The sequence below is a fragment of the Cololabis saira genome, chromosome 9, assembly GCF_033807715.1.
Source record: "Cololabis saira isolate AMF1-May2022 chromosome 9, fColSai1.1, whole genome shotgun sequence".
Taxonomy (NCBI): Eukaryota; Metazoa; Chordata; class Actinopteri; order Beloniformes; family Belonidae; genus Cololabis; species Cololabis saira.
The window spans coordinates 11,707,539-11,726,120 of record NC_084595.1 but is presented as its reverse complement, the minus strand read 5'-3'; positions in this window follow the sequence as shown (position 1 = coordinate 11,726,120).

The window sequence follows — 18,582 nt, the reverse complement described above, 5'->3', positions numbered from 1 at the left end:
CTTTTTGTGTTTTTATTGATGCTTCTTCAGAAAGATCTCTTCGAGGCAGTTTGGGATAATGGATTTTCTGGCCACATTCGTAGTTTCATGCAGATGAAACTTTGTATTCAAGAAGACTTTAATGTTAAAAAGGTTTCCTTGAATTGTGAGAGTCTCATAAACAAGCGAGAGAAGAAGAAAAATGATGAGAGAAGCAGCTGTACAGCAAGAACCCGAGTTTCAGAGGACTTCTAAATCGTCCCCTAAATGCTCATCAAGATGTTCATATAGTGTTTTCCCTGAGCCAGAAAATATATGTCATGACACAAACACAGAACTACAGTGTAGACCTTTAAGAGCACAGTGGAACAACGTTCATCTTGTTCGTACAGCTTTTTAGGTGATGATGATTAGGTGATGATGGGGAGCATTTAGCAGCTGTTGATATTTATTTGAAATATTTGCTCTTGTTTTCTTTGTGTGCTTGCTACTTGTTGTGTACTTGTGAAAAATGATCAATCGCAACAGAGGTGTTGTTCAAATTTTGCATCTTGCCAGTAACAACCCCCAATAGGGATGAGAATTGATAAGATTTTTACAATTCCAATTCCATTTTCAATTCTGCTTAACGATTTGGTTCTTTCTCAATTCTCATTTGGAAAAAGTGTTAGGGTTGCATGCTGTGTGCGCAATTGTTTTAACATGTTGGTAGTATTTCCTCCACTTGACGAAATATCCACCTGACAAGTATTGCAAGTTGCCCTGTTGTGTCTTTTTTACTGAAATGTAACCAGACTTTCGAGACCTTGTATTGCTTGGACGCCATGTTTAATATTGACTGCCCGTGTGTAAGATAAGCAAAGTGTGTAAGCTACGCAACGTGTGTGATGAGGTCATTCGTGCCCACTGGAAAAGTTTCAATACCCTCGAAGAATGAATAAAACTTGTTGGAAAAAAAAAAGTTTCGACTCCAAGGAATTGAAACACTGAGAACCGGTTCTGAACAAGAACTGGTTCTCGATTCCCATCTCTAACCTCCAATGTTCTCCCACTCCATCTCTTTCATTGAGGATGCAAAGTCAGTAAAAGTCCCAAAATGCATTTTGCATCAACGATCAGAAGTAATGGATGAGGGGAAAAGTCAGAATTTGAAATAGTGCTGTTCCTGAATCTTTTGTTTGTAAGATGTAGTGTGATTTTGAGATGATGCAGGATGTACAGGATGGGGGGAGGATGTAGTCCTTCTAACTTCAAACATATCGTGGTTTGGTAACAGCACTGAATATGACTTTAAAGCCTTGCGGAGAGGGATCAAGGCAGCCAACAGCTGCACCAGATCTGATCTGCCTTCCATGCAAGACATTTACACCGAGCGCTGCCGGAGCCAAGCCATGAAAATCATCAGGGACACTTCCACCCTGACCCCAAGCCTGGGTAAGGAGGCGTACCTGACATGAAAAATTAAAGAGACTATGCCAGCTCAATATGTGGAACACAATGTTCCACTGTGGCAACCCCCCAAACAGGGAAAAGCCAACAGGAGTTGCTGTGGCAAAACAAAAGACCAATATTCTTCTCTTTTTCTTTTTTTTTTGGATGCTCACTGAGGTAAAGCACCACTAATAGTTACAATTTTTACTAGGTTATCATTTTGTATGGATATTTTACTTAAAGAGAATCCAGACACTGTAGTTTTCTCTCTTTATTTTATGATAGCTTTAAAAATGCGTTTCTGCATGTATACATTTATGATGATGATCTTCAACGGAAGACCATAAAGGCCACAAAACAAGGGGGCGTGTTAATCACCTCATCACTCACCACAGGCAATGACAAAACGCACGAGCCCAGGAAATGTCACTGCAGCCGATTTGGTGTGTAGGGGGGGGTGACATAAACTGAGTTTAGGAGACTTGGAACTGCAGCAGATCAGGATATTTACGCCCTCAGAAGTGCAGTAGCACAAATACATGGCCTGTGTTTAACCAAGGAATGATTTGGCTGTTGAGTCTGAAGGCAGGCGCGTTGCCCAAACTGTTGCTGCATGGCACTTACTGAGGTTCAAAGGAAAATGCGATAAAAAAGGCTTTAAATTCATGCTTATGGAGTTTAAGTGTGGTCCAGTTTCCCATCTTTATTCAGCTATCAGCACAAGTTTGGCGCTGCTGAAGGCATGCAGGGTTCAATGAAGACATCAGGCTATCGTATGACCCCCTCCATGCCTTACCGGTCAGTATACAGAAATCATGACGTGGTTAAGGATGGATTTAGGCCTGCTCTTGTTCCCTCAAATGAGATACGGACTGTTGTCAGTGCTCTAAAAGGCATAAAAGTACATTGAAAAAATCCTCCAAATAAAATCATGCTATACACAGAAAACTTTCATGAGATTAAAAGTGAGTCCTTGGTCCGTAATTGTTACCACAATGTTAATATTCAGTTGTTTCAAGGAAGTGAGAAAGAGAAGGTCACTTAAATCAAGTAAAACTTGTCTTGTTTCAAATACATCTTTTAAGAACCAGTAGGATTATGCAAAAATGTACAATTAATTAATCGCCACTACCCAATCTCCATAATGGACCCACCCAATTACTGTAGATGGACACCTTCCATCTAAAGATCTGGTGCTCTCTTTTGACCTTTAAGAATGTCTTACAGCCTGCTGCCTTTGTATTATGATACTTAATACTAGTAATATCTTTTTTTTTTTAATCTTGTACTTGTGGCTTTTGTAACTCATTCTTTCAAACTAATCTATTTTAAACTACATTTATTCTCTAATGTTTCATCATTACAGCATTGTTCTATTGTTCACTGCCCAAATTTAAGCCAAGTTTTACATGTTTCACAGACATTCAGAGGACACCATCAACCATCAACTTAAAGACTGCAAAGCGTCCAGGCCTACAAAATAAGATGAAATCACCAGTCCCCCCGCAATAAAAAATAATCTTTCTCACTGGAGAATGACAAATGGGCTTCGGCAGTTCATTCTCTAAAATCATTGGCCTCATGTTAACAGACACCTGCAATACCTTTTTAAAATTTCTGAACTGAGAATATTAAATGTTGTAGTTTTTCTTCAAGGAATCCGTACACAGGATTTCATAATTGCAGCAGTCTTTGGTCAGCGCCATCTAATTCTCGTCACACATTTTCAAGAGCTGCCACATTTTGAGCTGCAACGAGGAGAGTCTAGTACAGGGGTCGGCAACCCACGGCTCTAGAGCCGCATGCGGCTCTTTAGCGCCGCCCCAGTGGCTCCCTGGAGCTTTTTCAAAAATGTTTGACCTTTTTTTCCCTTTTTTTCTTCTTTTTTTCTCTTTCTTTCTCTTTTTTTTCTTCTTCTTTTTTTCCATTTTTCTCTTTTTTTCTTCCTTTTTCCTTTCCTTTTTAATCTCGACATTTCAACTTTTTTCTCGACATTTCGACTTTTTTCTTGAAATTCTGATCATTTCCTTGACATTTCGACTTTTTTCTCATCATTTCCACTTTTTTCTCAAAATTTTGACTTTTTTCTCAAAATTTCGACTTTTTTCTCAACATTTTGACTTTTTTCTCAACATTTCGCCTTTCGTCATTTGCCTTCATTCTAATACAAGACTTTTCATTTTTTGCATATCCAGACATATTTGTTTTTTGTGTTTTTGGTCCAATATGGCTCTTTCAACATTTTGGGTTGCCGACCCCTGGTCTAGTACAACCACCCTGTTTACAAAGCCACACTATTAAGAAGTGTGGTATTGTGAAAAAATTATGAAAAAACAGTTGATCTCTTTTGGAAAAGACATCACCTTGAACGTTGCATACCTCTCATAAATACTGTATGCATGTCACCTATGGCCACTGATGGCTCCCCATATAGTCACAGATCCTGGCTTTTGAATCTGTCTCTGTTAACAGCCTGGATGGACCACAGACCATGTTTCCACTGTGTTTCTAACTGTTTGCTATGAGTCCTGTTCCTGGACAGAGCTGATATCTGGTTTGCGTTGTCTACAGTACAGCTTCAGGTAACAATGGGGTGACAATGGCTTTCCATTACAGAGGCATGACGGTTTCTCATGCAGCGCCACCTGAGGGCTTGGAGATCATTCAGAAACCAGACATGTGTTTCAGCCTTGACCATTACACACCACAGTTTTCCCACACTTCCTAAATCCTTTCACTATATGACATAGCCTATGTGAACATGGACAATGCTATACAAGTATTACTTTACTGACAAAGGAACATTTAAAAAAAAAAATGAAATGAATGGATAAAGAAGGTCACACAACTGAAATACATTGTGGTCACTTATAGTATAGTTGATCACACTCACCTCATTGTTCACTTTAAAAAAAATATTTGAATCCACTTTTGTATTTACTGCCTGAAAATAACTGGGATATTGCTCTGAACGCTGCTGCTGCAAGGAATTGTGTGAAAGCAACATCTGTTTTTCTTTTGCAAAAGACAGTGCAGTGTATTATAACGTAAAGAAGATAAGAAATTAACCACTAAACCTCCTTATTAAAGCCTTTATAGAGATAACGTAAACCCTGAGACAGTTTCCATGGTAACAGTCTGTGAACTGGACCTTCAAAATGGTTTTCTTCTTAAATTGAGTTGTTTTCTGACTTCTCTCTCCTGCTGAGTCTTGAGCAGCTTTCTGAGTCACCTTTTACTTTCCTCATTTATAGCAGTCTATCCCAAGTGCCGTTGGGAAAACTAGAGAGCATACCCTCTATAGGTCTGTGTAGTTTAGTAATTACTACAAAAGCACAGACAAAAATGCAATAATTTAGTGAAATATGAGACTTTAGAACATGGAGATCTGTTTAAATAGTTGTTTTTAAATCCAAAATCTAATCTAATATATCTATCTAACTAATGGTTATTTGTCAATGTAAGGTGGAAATATACCCTGGACAAATATTATGTAATATATATAAACTTATGTTATTATTTTGTTGTAACAATGCTTCTTGGCAATAAATCTAGTACCGTTGGAAAGCCTGTTTGTTTCCCCTGTTAAATGGTAGCACATTGGTAAGAAACATGCATTTGTGGGATGAGCAGCAGAGCTGAGTTTGGGGGTTGCCCAATAAAAATGTGTCAAATCTTCTCTGCCGGTGCCAAACAACTTTGACTCTTGTTTGGTGTTTGGTGGATTGGATGACTGAAGTTTGAAGAAACAACACATATTGGCAATTTAACAATTTATCAATAACAAACAGCAACAGAGGAGCAGAAGCAGCTGCAGCAGTCGGCTCCGCTCACTGTGCTGCAGAACGGAGCGATTCAGGAGATCCTTCGTCCCCACAGCAATAAGACTGTTTAACGCCTCCTGAACTCAGTCTCACACACTCAACTTTGCCACAACTGGACTATATTTTAGTTTGCACTTTACATGATATTATTTAAACCTTATATTTCATGTTTATTTTAATATTAATGTGCTTTTATTGTCTGAGTGGAAGTGTGGTTGATTTTTATGTTTTGATGAGCTGCTGGACAGTTGAATTTCCCTTCGGGGATGAATAAAGTTCTATCTATCTATCTATCTAACAGGAGAAGCCAGTAGCGTGTGGAAGAACCAAACACAGCCACAACGGCCTGGCACCTCCTCCCCATGCTGGTCACCAGCCAGGTCACACACTGCTGTGGGATGGATCCCATTCTTTAACCAGCATTTGTTGCAAGTCAGCCAATGTGATTGACTCTGGCACGAACAGCATTCCAAAACTGAACCCACAAGTGGGGATGAGGTCAGGAATGTTGGCAGACCTTTCCATCCTCTCCACTCCCAAATTCTGGAGGTAGTCTCGGATAAACCCCTACAATCCAACTGCCGTAGGTAGAACTCATCGCTGAACATACTGTTCCTTCACATGTTCAGGTTCCAGTGCTCTTGTTACCGACACCAGCACAAACGGGCCTGACAGTGAATGGCAGTCATGACAGCTCTCCTGGCAGCCCTATGAAACCAGAGATTGGCTGAATGCAATCTATTCTGGATTCTCTTAGCAGAGAGTCGTCAGTCATATCATCCTGCAAACCTTGACTGCACATCTGTAGAAAACAGCCATAGTACTGACAGGGTGAGGAAAGTGCCTTCTTGGGGTGTTTGTCACTTCATGGCCTGTTTTTGATGTCCCCTGTTATATTGTAGGGGTGTCACGGTACACACAAGTCACGGTTCGGTACGTACCTCGGTACAGGGGTCACGGTTCGGTACGGGTTCGGTACGGGTTCGGTACAACGGGAAAAAAAATACAAAAAGTCCCAAATGTATAAGACAAGTTTTTTCTTCCTTTATTTTGATCATAGCATTTGAAAGTTAAAGTTTGTTCAATTGGCTACAAAACTAAAAAGCATCTATTATTAAAATGTAAAATAAATAGAATAAAACATTTAACTTGTGCATTAGTGTTTTTAATTTTACCACGGATTGGTTTATGTGAGTGCGGGATGGTATTGTAACGAGCTCGTGCACTTGTAATAAATACTTGAACCCGGGCTCCTCTACTGCTGCATATGGGCAGAGCCGTCTGGGGGCGGAGCATTCTCCATGGGCCTTATGATAGTCATTTTAACGTTCAACAACATCATCCTACCATCAAACTACATTTATTCTCACTTTTATTGAGCCAAGCATATAGGCCTATGCTGCAGAAAGCAGAGTAAAGTCACACACACACACACACACACACACACACACACACACACACACACACACACACACACACACACACACACACACACACACACACACACAAGCCTGTCAGCTGTCAATCACACTGCGCTGAAAACTCTGATAGTCACAGACCGACTCAGTTCCATCTTTGATTCAGCTTAAATACAAAAAAAACATAACTGGTCTAAAATGACACAATCTATCTAGATAGATAGACACAGCGGTCTATAACATCATTTCTGAGCTCTATAATAGAGAATAGACTCGGCGGTCTAGTTGACAACAACACAAGCACATTACAGGCAGCTGGTCAAGACACATTCTGATAAAGACATTATTTAAGAAGGTAACACTGACTCAATGGCAATGGCAGTCGCCTCTTCCATAACCCAAAATAATCCAGGTAACGTGGAAAACAGGGTAACATTCAAAACTTTGTACAAATTTAGTCCTCTTTTAAACTTTAGCGCTAATCTCCTTCACTGTGACTGTTAAGGCTGATTTATGGTACCGCGTTACACCAACGCAGCGCCTACGGCGAAGGTTGCGCGTCGCCGCATAACCTCGCCGTAGACTGCGCCGTACCCTACGGCGTATGCTCTGCGTCGATTTAACGCATAACCATAAATCAGTCTTTACACCCAACCCGCTTTGGCTGGCGGCCCCGGTGCGTTCAGGACAGTTGTAAATTAAGAATTAGGACATTTTATCGTTATTATAGCCTACAATTTATGATGATATATGAATTGCACATATATTTATTGATATGCACAGACTAGCACACATTTAGGTCTGTAATGGAACGTGACTGTTGATATTTATAAGGGAAAAAAAACGATGATTGATTTTTTTTTTTTTTTTTTTTTTTTTTAACTCAGTCAGACGTATTCGCCGTATGACTGCGTGAACCGAATCGTGACCCCCGTACCGTGACGGGACGGGACGAATACAAATACCGTTACACCCCTATTATATTGAACTTGACCTTTAGTTTGAAGATAATACCGGGACTCACTCCAAACAATGCCACAACTTGGTTTTGTGGAACACCAGCTAGCACAGGTCCTATCCAGATCAGTCAAACGTGGCATGGCAATTCTTGGAGCAGACACTTATGGCCAGTTTCCACTGAGCGGTTCGTTACAGTCCGGTATGATCCAATACGGTTTAGACTGGTCCAGTCAATCAGGTGAGCGTTTCCAACGCAAGTCAGACCGCCATGGCGCATGCAGGGTATAGACCAAATGCCTAGCGTGGCGTCATAGTAGTGCAGCGACAACAAAAACAAAGCTGCAATAGGGACGTCACCAACAGCAACAATGGGGGTCATCCAGCAGCTTGTTTTTGTTACGCTTGGCTTTGGTACTTCGTATTCACAATCCAGGCCACATTGTTTGAGAGAAGACTGCGGGCAGTGAAGAGTGTTTACAAACTATCATGCTGGTTTCACACTTGGTTTTGTTGTGGGAAGTGACGTTTTCTGTCCGCCAATCAACAGATTGTATTGTGTGACGACAGTAGCTCCGCCCTTATTGTACCCTACCATTTTTCCATGGACCTACAAACAACAGGGGCTCAAAAATGGTATGGTATGGTTCAGTTTAATGGAACATTTTACGACGGAAACACAGTAAATACCGTACCGGACCATACCGAACCGGGCCGTGGGAAGAGGCCTCTACTGACCCCTGTCGCCGGACCAATGCTCACAGGTTCGGCTAATCAGGTACCTGATTTGCACATGATTGGCAGAACCTGGGGGTACCAGAAGCTCAAAACAAGAGTCAATAGCAACAACTAAATAAGAGAGATTCAGAAAACTTTTCATTGGCAAAACCCACAAACTCAGCTCTGCTGCTCATCTCACAAATGCACGTTCCTTCCACATGTGGCACAATTTAAAAGGTAAATAAACAGGCTTTCCAACAGTACCAACAGCCAAGAAGCATTGTTACAACAAAGAAATAATCTACCATTACGGCCAGTAGTCATAGCTGCAGGTGCAGGACCAGACTAGAGCAGCTCATCTTAAACATAGCTTTGTTCAACAACATGATCCACTGGGTGGTGCCCATCACCCCTCCTTCTCTTTCCTTTCTCAGTTATTAATCATACATTTCATGACCATCATTGTTCTCCAGTGTTCTTGTAGTTGTACTGGTCTGCACCCTTTTTTTCTCTACTGTGCAGTCCTGCAGAGGTCCTCCTGCAGTCCCACCCTCTGATTATCCCACTGCTTGCTTCTACCTATCTGTATGGATGTCTGGTAGATGCCTGCTGACATCCTGACCTGCAGTCCGCCCCCCCTCCGACCACCTCCGTGTCTGCTGTCTACATCTGCTTGTGTAGTCATCCCTGTATTTCACCAGTTAGCCATTATGTCTGTGTCTCTCCTTTGTCTGTTCTTCATTCTCTCTGTCTGTTTTCTCTTTTCTTGCTCTGCTCTTATGAGCCATGTCCGGCTCATAAGAGGTTTCTTCCCTCCTAAAGGGGAGTTTTTCCTTGTCACTGCTTGGCTTAAGGTTTTTCTCCCACTAGGGGAGTTTTTGTCATTGTTTCACTGGGTCTCTGGAAAGATCCTATAGACAACTTCTGTTGCAATAGATGCTATTTAAAGGAGCTGTATGTAAGAGCAATAATAAAACGAATCATAAAATGACCCCGATATGTCAACAGACATTTAAAAATCATGTTCATTTCAAATACTTATGTCACTGACAACAGCACTCAAGCCAGGATATTCCAGTTTAAAAAGAGGAGTTGCAGCCCTCAACTGATGTTTATGTTGTCATTTTTTGTTTTGGCCTGAAGCTCCACCTATCTCCCAATCACGAAGTCAGTATTGTTTCGGCATCCGGGTTGCCAGCCTACGTTCCTGCTGCATTCTGCAGCCTACCTGGCAACCTCTGGTCGGGGGGAGGAGGGGGAGGGACACGCCGCTCAACAATATTTTGAAAGTGACTGCAGTACCAGTTTTGGCCATTTCTTACAGACGGCTCCTTTAAATAAAACTGATTTCATTTTAAAAAAAAACCCTTACACGTTTGGATAATAATGCATGGACAAATTTTGCCAAATGTGAATTAGAGTTTCAATTATTTTCTGCCATTCTTCCTGCAAACACATTTGAAGGTGTGCAACAGTCTGGGATTAGTTTTATAATCTCGTTTTAATTCAACCTTTTTCACAAATTCTCTTTTGGGAACAGCCATCCGACTGCAGACGGGCCCGCCCAGTACCTTTCTTTCTATGTTTCTCAGCCATGCCTTGGTAGTGTGTGCAGAATGTGATTTAACACTGCTAGTACCCCCTTTGCTTAGGGCACTGACACAACTCCATATCATCACGGAGCCTGTCTCAGGTAATAGATACTGTCCAGAGGGCATTCATTTATTCTTTTCTCTGATTGAAAGTCTCTGATTGAAGTACCAGATCATAAGAGTGTAACATTTATAAACTGTATATTTCCTGGGCCGCTTGGAGGGTTGATGAAATCCCTCTCATTTTTCTCCATCTATCAGGAGGGCAATATTGGGACACGACAAACTCCCCCAATATTGAAATTCAAGCTCTCCCACAGTTTCCTCACTCATGCCTGTAATAATGCCATTCTTCTCAACAACAGTACATCATCTGATTTTCAAGGAAATCTCATTTCACTTTGAGAGTGTATTCCTGCGATGGACTGGCAACCTGTCCAGGGTGTAGCCCCGCCTTTCTCTGTAGTGATCAGTGACCCCCGTGACCCTGTATAGGATTAAGAAGATATGGAGAACGAGTGTAAGGTACTTCATAGCTGCAAGATGATTACAGTTCTTCCCATGATTTCTAAGGCACACATCCTATAAGTGCTTCAACATATGTCTAACCCAAATACTATGATGTGCATTCATGTGATTGGAGGGTAAATTTAGAAAGGCAGCCAAATCTCTTTTCAGAAATCAAGGGAAATATGATAGAAATGTGCTGAAGTTCCATGCAGCTGCAACAATTAAAGAGATGGATATTTCATTGTGGTCCTATTACTGAGACTCATGTTTAATGGGAACTTAATTATTGACAGAACCAGCACACAAGTTCAAGAACAAGAGATGCATTACTTCTTTCTCTCCTCCTGTATATCTCCCTCTAAATGCCTCAATCAGTCATGCATGCAGTATAGCTAATTATCCACATCTCACAAACTGAGCACATTCAGATTGTAAAATGTGCGTTGTGCTTTTTGGGGAACCAGGAGAATCAACCAACCATTTATGTTTGTTTAACGTTTTATGTAAAGAACTTGGTGTTGCATTTTATATATGCATGAAAAGCGCTATATAAATAAAGATTGATTTGATTTGATTTGATGATCCATCACATCAGCCTGAATACAGTGCATTTACCACGATAAAGAACTAAGGCCAATTAAATGAACTAGGGTGATGCAGTATACATATCTCAAATCTCACTTTGAATGTGATTCAATTCGGAATGAAATTGGTTACTTAATGATTAAAAATGATTGTTCAAAGTTAATTAAGTGCATAAAAAGAGCTTGCCTATATAAACATCCATAATCCTTCCATCCATCCATTTTCCACCGCTTATCCGGTACCGGGTCGCGGGGGCAGCAGTCTCAGCAGATAATATATATATATATATAAACATATGTAGTCATTTATCCCTCTTAACTGACATGATCCCGTCTTCTCCCATAAGCACTAAGAGTGGTAAATGTTAATAAGGAAGAGGACAGAACAATTGTTCAACACTTTAAGATCAGACCAAAATTAAACAAACCAGTTTGTGCACAACCTGGACAGTTAACAGGAAAGCCTATAACTGTATCCTGCACACACTTTCACTGGAATGCTTTGAACAGTGCAACATAAACACTATATTAAAATCATAGACAGAATCTATGACAAAAGACAACCGCGATGGAGTCCAACTCTTACCTGATGGGAATTAGACTTACTGCCAGCAGTGTGGACCACAAAATCACTCCATTTCTGTTGAGACTGAATGTTCCAACCAAAAACCCAGGTCATCGTCTCTCTTCAGGTCCCCAAAGTCTGTGTAAACTGATTCAGCAAACTCCCCTCATGAATCCTGATGAGAGTGAAGAACTGTTGTAGCCTTCCATGGCCGGTGTGGTACTGGATTGTTCTTCCTGAATATGAGGTTCAATTGTCATTTCCATATAACTGGAATTATATGTACACGGTAAGTGGACTTTACACTATTAATTCATCCCTCAGGGACACATATTGGCGTATGATTATTATAATGGTACCAAACAGATTTTTAGCAGTTGCCTGATTGTGAAAGTGCTGTACATAAACCTCCATCTCTAACTCTTTCTTCACTTTATTATATCACAGACGTTGCCTATAGTGCTCCTTTTTATCTTCCTGCTTCACCTGAGGATACCCCATCATCTTCCTGTCCCAGACTGGCCTTTATTCATCTCGCAGTGGTTGCCTGGGAACCAAAACTTACCTCAGAACACACGGTATAGCTAGTGTGAAGACTGCTACAAAGATGTAGTTTGCCTTAATGTCATTTTTGTTTCTGTCTTTTTTTTATCTTGTTTAATATTACAATAAGCAACTGCAACAATAGAACAGGCTTGGTGCTGTAGATATCAACAGAATAATGGGCATGGCGCCCAAGCAAAGGCCGGAGGCGTTTGCAGTGTGGTGAAACTATATTCTGTCAAATATCTACCTAAAAAGAATAAAAAGCAACATGCCGATATATTGTCAAAATTGCCCGAGCAGTAACAGTTGTATTTAAAATAAATGCAAGCTCATCACTAATTCAGAGCGCCTTCCTGTCATAAAAATCCACCGTAACAACTGTTCAATCTTCTATGTAATTGACCAAAGGCAAGAGCAGGAACCATAGGCTTGGACTGAGCAGTAAATAAGATTACAATATCAGTGTTACTATGGACAGTTCTTGTCTCTTATCATTATATCAACAAATTAAATCAACATTTGGTCTCTCACCATCTGGATTCCTGATGTGAGCCATCAGTATTCATGAAATCGCTTTTTCATCTTGTGATGGAACTCCATGGGGGCCATAAGAGGTGGTGCTTGTAAAATCTCTTCCACATCTCCTCAGTATACATTAATATTTGAAATTAGGCCATAAATCTGGTATAAGTTGTTTAATTTTTTAATAAGTAGAGGTCCTTTCAGAGTAAACGCTGCACAAATACTGTTGCGTTAAAATATTACACATCCAAAGGTATCCAAGTTCACCTCCAAGTCCTGGTATAGGCATGCTTCAGTGTGTCAATGCATTTTTTGCGAATCTGCACGTTTTTATAACTTTTTGGGAGAGTTTAAGCAAGAAAACCAAAGACAAAGAAACAGACATGCTGCCTAAAACATTAAAGTTGTCAGTCATTCATGTTTTCATCTCTCCCAGCCAGCCATTCAACCCCTGCTGTTTTTTTTGAAAATCCCATTTCTCTCTGGGTTTAAAACGGAGATAAAATGTTGGGCATGAACACAATAGAAGTCAGGAAAATTACCATCCGTCTCCTAAACAGCTCGTGGCTTTCCTAAGGGCAGCTGAAAGTTTTCGGTATGTGCACATTATACATCTGCTGCAAGAACGCACCATGGATCAGACATCATAAATGCAATGGCTTTTAAGTTCCAAAGGCAAAGTAAAACCCATAATTGTATCATTGTTTTTCACTGAAAAACATGGCGCTGTTCCTTAGAAACTTGGCAGAAAGTAAAGTCACTGTCAGAATAAAGATAGCCTATACGTCACAGGTTTATACCCACGTTTTCTAGAGAGCTCACGTTTCTTGAAATTACCTTTTGTAACATTCTTAAAAGGTTTTACCGACATAGTTTAGTAACATGATGGATGCTACTAAATCATTCTGTTTTTTAACTTAAAATGTTTCTTTTCAAAATTATTCATATGACTTAAAGGAGAAATAAAGAGCAACTGGAGTTAGTGGTCATTTCTACGTACAGTAGGTAGTAAGTAGACACCGCAATTAATTGAAAATATGTATTGCATCATGCACTTTTGGTAGACTTGGTTGGTAAATGTCAGGGTGCTCATCAGATATGTTGACTAAGCAATATTAAACCATCATTACCTCATTATGAAAGCATCCTTGATAATTGTGAGGACATCTTTTACTGAAGATAATAAACATAATTGGTGTATTTCTTTTGAAATTACAACCAAGTCAGATCCGATACATGTATAACATTTGCTTCTAAGCACTGAAACGGTGTGGATTGATGGCATTACATATCAATTTTGCAATAGTCGCTCGTTATTTCTGTTCCATTACCTGCATTCCTACTGAAGAGGCTGCGGCAGGCCCCCTGATCACGAATAACGAGAAATGGTCATAAACGGTCATATGTAATGGATCGATGGGTTCTATTTCCAGCACTATTGTAGTAGGCTACTTACCCGGGTTATTATTCTGGCCCCCACCCTCATTTCTACATTGCCTGTGCCTGTTGCAGCTCTTGGTGGTTTCTCTTTTGAACCGCACATACATATTTTTTGGTTTTCAATGTTTATTTGTTTGTTTTGTTTGGGTTTTTTTTTTTCAAATTACCTGTCTTATAATTGCCCCTAGCACTGAACCCTGCGGAACACCATAGAAGACCCTCGACTGTTCTGAAGAAACCTCATGTAGATGAACAAACTGGAATCTGTCAGATAGATATGATTTAAACCAACCTAGAGCTGTCCCTTTGATCCCAACAACATGCTCTAGACCAGTGTCTCCCAACCTGGGGTCTGGACCCCCTGGGGGTGCACCAGAGATCTCTGGGGGGGGCGCGAAACTTTGTCTGCTTTGAGGATATGCAGTTGTACAAATTATATTTGCGCATGTTAAATAAATAAAAAATCATAATAACACACCTAATGGAGTACAGTAATCCAAGTCTGTATAAACCCACTTAGAAATATATTTTCGTAATTTTAAAATACTAAGTTATTTAGCAGGTTGTTAAAGGAAAAATTTTACAAATGTTCGTCTCATATTGAGAGACATTTTTCAGAAATATTTTTATGTCCTTGCAATTATTTTTTGTGCGGATTTTAAACATTGGTGACACAAAATTAAGTGAAAAAAAATAAAGTCATATGTATAAGAGATAAGATAAGATAATCTTTTATTACTCCCTCAATGGGGAAACTCACATGTTAGCAGCAGTAACTTAACACACACATGCAGGGAAGGGGGTAAAAAAGTAAAAAGTAAAAAAAAAATATATATAATTACAGGACAGTATATACATTGCGATGGAAATAAGAGTAGTGCGAAAGAAAAAAAAAGCAGGTAGAATGTGTGTGAGGTAGACAGACAGATAGCATAGATATTTTATACAGGGTAAACCAAAGAGAAATCTATCAAAAAAACAATGTTTATTTTTTTCAATTCAAGGTTTGTAACAAATCACTTTAGTCTTTTTTGGGGGGGGGGGCTTGCTGGTCTTAGACACAAGTAGGGGGGGCTCCAAGGAAAAAAGGTTGGGAACCACTGCTCTAAAATGCTGATCTACAGTGTCAAAAGCAGCACTGAGGTCCAGTAGAACCAGCATGGACACTAATCCCTTATCTGAGGCCATAAGAAGATCATTTGCGACTATACCGCCGCTGTTTCTGTGCTCTGATGTATTCTGAACTGAAAAACTTCAAATACATAATTACCATACAACTGGGTTGCAACTAAATTTTTATAGATTTTTTGACAGTATTAGCTCCGGTCAAAATAAACATGTTTTACAAGACAAATACACACGGACAGAAACGCTGGGCAACAGAGCAATTTGTTTACATTTTGGTTCAAATGAAGTGAACTCACATGAGCTGGCAGTCATGGTTACGCTCTCTCCAAGCTGTATTCATGTTTCTCTTTGAGCAAGTTGTGTTGTCAGAACCTGCTTCTTTGAAAATTCTATTTGATGCTTAGATGTTTCCTGTTTGTTCCCGCTTAAAAAAAAAAAATCCTGAAATGATTGAGTCATGTAAGACATATTGAGCTACATGAGCTACAACAATGAAAAGCAGTTACATGTATGTTCATGTGAGATCGTTACATAGGGAAGTCAAAAACATCATCAGAGCGCACATGCACGATTTTTGGGAATCTGAGGACATTGAATGCATCTGGCCATGAAGTGACAGCATATTCAACATTCGTATTTGATTTTTAGTAACTTATTCTCTGACAGAAGCCATTGTCCTGACCTTGGTCTGTGTAACATTCCCAGCATGCATCAGTCAGCCAGCAGCCTTTTCTTATGTCTTGTCTGCTGCTGCCGTTTCCTTAACAAGCCTGTCGACACTGCTTTCTTCTGCTTTGTAATTTCATTAAAAGAATTGAACCACTTCACTCCATACGTCAGCTTCAGTTCATCCTCACCTTTGCTGGACATGCTCACAAAACACAATTAAACAAAGGTCTTCATTGATTTTACCGCCTTTGTGCTAGCTAAGAGTATAAGAATCATTTTCAAACTTGAACAACTTCTTGTGTCAACTCAGTAAACTGACTTAAATAAGAGCGAGAAAGAGAGAGAGACATAGGACAAGCGGTGTTCAATGTCTGCTATTCAATAAAACCTGAATGCAAACCAAACTGCTTTCACAAATACAATTGGCTGAAGGACTATTTGGATTTATTATCAATGGTAAAGGCAACCGCAATCCTCAAAGACAATGAAAATGACCAATTTGCCCCATGGACTGTCATTAGACAACACTTGAGAATAATGGAATAATAATATGACCTGTTGTGTGCTTCTCATTTTATTTTATTTATTCTTCTTTTAGAGCTGGACCTGAACTGACGCTAGAGGCACCATCATTCCTAAAGTTTATCTGTACCAACCCTTCCCCCCACCCCCTTGTCTTTTTTTTGTGTTATTGTAATGTTTCTTTCTTTGATTATGTGAAATGTGGTGTTGTTGACCTTTTTTTTTTATTGTCCCTCTCTTCATTTTGAAAAATAAAAATTATAAATAATAAAAAAAAATAAAACCTGAATGAATATGATTAATGTGAAGTATTGAGGGCAGAGAGAAAATGACATTTACCAGTCCTCACCATGTTATCAAGGACCAGATACAAACAATCAATCAAATGGTCTTTGTAGGATAAAATGATTAGAGGCATCTGATGAAATGAGAAATGTGTTTCATTTGTTGGGCACTGCTGCATGTTGACAAATGGATGTGCAGGCTATGCATATTCATGCATGCACTGGCTAATTTAAGTTTGAATGCCATAACCATACATCCTGCTACAATGCTTCTCATATGACAAGCAGGTCTCCTAGCACAGGAAAACACCCACAAGGCTCTACCTTTTATATATTCAACATTAAAACAGGTGAACTAAGACTAAAAGTGTGAATTTCAACATCAATATTTCAAATGCAAGTGTAAGGCAACTCACTTCTGCTCTAGCTGATCAAGAAATACATGGGGGGGTTAGGACCCAAGTGTCCTCATATTCTCACCATTTTGCATGCACATACATAGCTCTTAAGAGCTTCAACACCAGATTGATGACAAATGCTTCACATGAGTCATTACTCTGGTCTCTTGCTGTGCTATGCTGTTAAAGGAAAGGTAAGTGTCAATCAAGTGGAAGTGAAGCAAATAAATTGAGGAGAGGACTCGGCTGATATTCCCAGACACGGTAGCGCTGTGTCTCATTTTGGCTTGATGTTGAATAATAAACTGAAATCTTTACAAGTTCAGTTCTTGCCATACAGATTTTAAAATCAAACTAAGAAAGAACTATGGAAATATGATGCCTTGTTGACATAAATAAAATATCTGAGTAGAGTTAAAACATACCTAAAAGAGTGATGTTTGGAGTCCTAACCAGCAGTTGTGGAGACTACTATGGTTTCAGACTTTTTTAATCTAGAAGTTGTAATTAATGTTGTTGAGTATAAATACAGAGCTTAAAATGTAAAATATAATATATGAATACGAAGCAGGGTTTTTTTACAGGACAATAGGAAATATAGAAAAACCTACAGTTTCACTGAAATGGCAAGTGGGCCTCATACTAATGTTCGTGGTGATTTCTACTGCCATCTACTGGATTTCTTTTTTTTGTCAGCGTTTCCATTCTGTTTCTTTTCCACATTTTATTATTCTGGATTTAATTTCAGCCCACAACTGAAATATTACAAGGAACATTTTTGTTTTTTATTCCCATTGTGTTATAACAACCGTTAGTGTAGTTTTCAGCTCATGCTGGTTTATATGCAATTCTGACCTCCAGATTTCCTTCGGCTGCAGAAAATAGATGTATGCTGTTTGGTATAAATCGAAGTCAGAGGGTTATGATGAGTGAAAAGTAATTTCAGTTGCATTCAGCTCATATCAGTTTCAGCCTGAGTAATCATCGAGTGACAGGAATTCAAAAAGATAAATAAACAGAAAAAAGTTGTATCCTTAAAGGGTTATTTAAGCAGTCAACACAGAAACCTTAAGTACCTTACACATGAACTTGGATAAGATTCTGAATTATAATAATTTTGAAGTTTTAAATTGCTGGGTTCAAATTGACCCCAAGGCTATAGCAGTGTTAATACATTAACAGAAGGGTGAATAAATATTTGAAAAGATAAAAACAAAAAAAAACTCAAGCATACATCATAAGCCGAAAAAAAAAGAAATGATATTCTTTTGCTCTTTTAACAATAAAATGTTAGTTTAAAATAAAATATAGCATTTCCATGCCTCATATCAGGATCAATTGAATCATTTATCTATATATGGTTACGAAAAGACCATGTGTCAATACTTTTGTAAACTGAAGCACATATTTTACTACATGTACACTCAGTATATCTAAAAATCTAGATGACTGACATGAGCTAAAAACTTTTTTTTAACTATTTACAGTGGATG